The sequence below is a fragment of the Rattus rattus genome, chromosome 1 (assembly GCF_011064425.1).
Source record: "Rattus rattus isolate New Zealand chromosome 1, Rrattus_CSIRO_v1, whole genome shotgun sequence".
NCBI lineage: Eukaryota > Metazoa > Chordata > Mammalia > Rodentia > Muridae > Rattus > Rattus rattus.
In genome coordinates, this window is record NC_046154.1 from 21303027 (window position 1) to 21305840 (window position 2814).

Below are 2814 nucleotides of genomic sequence, written 5' to 3' on the forward strand. Positions count from 1 at the left end.
CCCCCCAGCCATGGTCTGTTCTCCCCAACCCCACCCAAGACAGCTAGGATGGGAGGGGCCTGGGAGACTCATCGCCACAGCTGATACCCCTCCCCCCTTACGGCCCACCAGGGTATGTAAATGTCTTTTTTTCTACCATGTCAGAATATTTTTTTTCCTCACTCCTGACAATGCAAAAATGGTCTTCAAAGCACATACAAAGCACCCCGGGTGAGAACGCCCCATCCTAGGGGAGGCAGGGCCCAAAGGAGCCCCGGCCCAGAGGACAGGGCTGCCCCCTCCCCTGCCCATCCCTGCCCACAGCCAGCACAGCACCCCGCGTGACACCAGCACTGAGCCCCTCCCTTCTGCAATAATCGGGGGCCTCAGCCCCACCCAGGTGCCGCGGCCAGCTCCTGCGCTTCTATATATTATAGTACTATGTAGCCGAGCTGCCCTTCCTTCCTATGGAAGTGGGAAACATGGTCAGGACACGAGGGGTGGGGACACCTTGTCTTCCACCACCCCCACTCACCCAGTGTCTGGGCTTAGGATCCTCAGGCGAGGCCCCTGGGGTGGGTCCCCCTTGGGGCTCCTGGGGCCTCTCTGTGGTTCCCATCCTGAGTCTGGAATTACTTGCGATGAGAATAAATTCTGTCTCATCTTTGCCTGCGCATCCTGGTTTTCTTCCCCCCTCCCCCCATATCTGCTTCCACTAGGCACCAGCAATGTGTATTTCACACCAAACAAGACCCCTTCCAGCCCTCTCTCCCAGGAGAAGCTGGTCTGGAGAGAACAACCCACCCAAGGCATAGTCTGGGATGCCAATGGACTGAACCCCACGCACTGGGAGGTACACACCTCCCCTAGGCTGGGTGCTGACCCCAAAGCTACGGCCAGAGTTCAGCTCCCAGCCCAGTTCACACAGCCATTTGATGTTCTTGCCTGACTCCCGGTAGGCAAGAAACACGCCACCTAGTGGAGAAAGAGGGGAGGAAGGAAAGGTTCTTGGGAACAACCTGCTGGGATGGTAAGACAAGGCAGGGGGCCATAGCAAGGCTGTCCGTTTGAGCCAATGGCTTGGGCACCTGGGGAAGACGCCTCCACGTTCCTAGAGATGAATGAGTAAAGGCTCTCCAACAGAGGATGGGGAGTCCTTGCTCTTCAGCTCCCTCTCATTGAGAAAGTTGGAACAAAGGAGTCAGTATTGGCTAGTATGCTCGGAGGGGCCTGTGTCCTATGCAGCAAAAGCCTCATGTGAAACCAGACCCGATGGAAACTCCAAACCCAGCCCCAGACCCCTCCCTGTGGCTTCTGCTGTTCTCTGGAACAGACTTCACCCTTACACGACAATCATCAGGCTATAATGATTCCCTCATGAGCCACAAACGGAGTGGAGCTTTGAAGAATTTCTGCCACGCTGAGCATCCCAGAAATGGGCTCAAAAGAGTTAGAGGAGGCCAGAGAGAAGGATGTCTGGGGCTGCCACCGAGGGGGACGGGTTCCTGCAGAAAGAAGCATTTTGATTGGCATTAAATGCCGAGAAGGGCTGGCTGGTTGATTTTCTGGGCAAGTGGTGGTAGGGAGCAAGGTGGGGACGAGGGGTGGGTGGGGAAGCTTGCAAAGGCAGAGTTGGCTGTGCCCGTCCATGTTACACTGCACCTCGCACTTTGAATAAAAGGCACACCAGCGTCTTCCCTGCAGTGTGGCAAGGTCAGCCCAAGAAAGAACCTGGAATAGCCAAGGTGGTTCTGAAAAGGAACAAGGAGGAAAGGGAAGGGGGTGGCCACCATCTACGGCGCAGGTGGGAGAGTTTGATCTGGTCCCAGCCAGAGATCAGCATATGAGAAGAACAGAGCACGCCTGGTACACAGCGGAGCTTCGCCAGGGCAAAGACAGAGCCAGGTTCCACTTAAGGACGACATCAGGACAGCTGGGCACTGCAGAAGAGGCAAAAGGCAGTCCCAGCTCACACTATGCACAGGATCAATTCCAGGGCGACGTAGTCTTAAATGTGTAAGGAAAGCTAATAGGGAATTCAACAGGAAACAGAGTTAGAAGAGAAAGAACAGACAAGGCACAGAAGGCATGAACAACAATACAAGAAAACACGATGAGGCTTAATCACTAAATCCCAGACCTTCTTTCTAAAGGTTTATTTATTAATGTTATGTATGTGAGTACACTGTCCACTGTCCCTGCCTTCTGACACACCAGAAGAGGGCATCGGATCCCATTACAGATGGTTGTGAGCCACCATGTGGTTGCTGGGAACTGAACTCAGGACCTCTGGAAGAGCAGTCAGTGCTCTTAACCACTGAGCCATCTCCCCAGCCCAATCCTAGACCTTCTACAGGACAATTAGTAAATAGATAATCTAGATAAGCCCGAATCCTAGCACGTGGGAGGCACAAGCAGGAGGCTATCAATGCCAGCCTGGGCTACATCATGAGTTAAGGCCAGTTTGAGGTGCCCAGCAAGAGTTTGTCTCAATAGACTAACTTTCTTATGGTGACACTGGGATTTGAACCCAGAGCCTTGAGCATGATTCCCAGCAAGCTCTCCATCATTCGGCTACATTCCCAGCCCAATAAGAATAGGTTTTCCCAAGCCACAGCGTGTGGAAATACCTGTGTAGCCAAGGCAGAATTTGTTTCCAAAATAATTAATTTTTTTTTATCCAGAGGCCAGTGAACTGGTTCAGTGGGTTATAAAATATGAAATTTGCCCCCAGGCCTGATTCCCAGGATACACGTGGGAGAAGAGAAACGTGATTCCTGAAAATCGTGTTTTGACTTGTACATGTGCACTGTGCCACGTGTGCATGCTTCACAC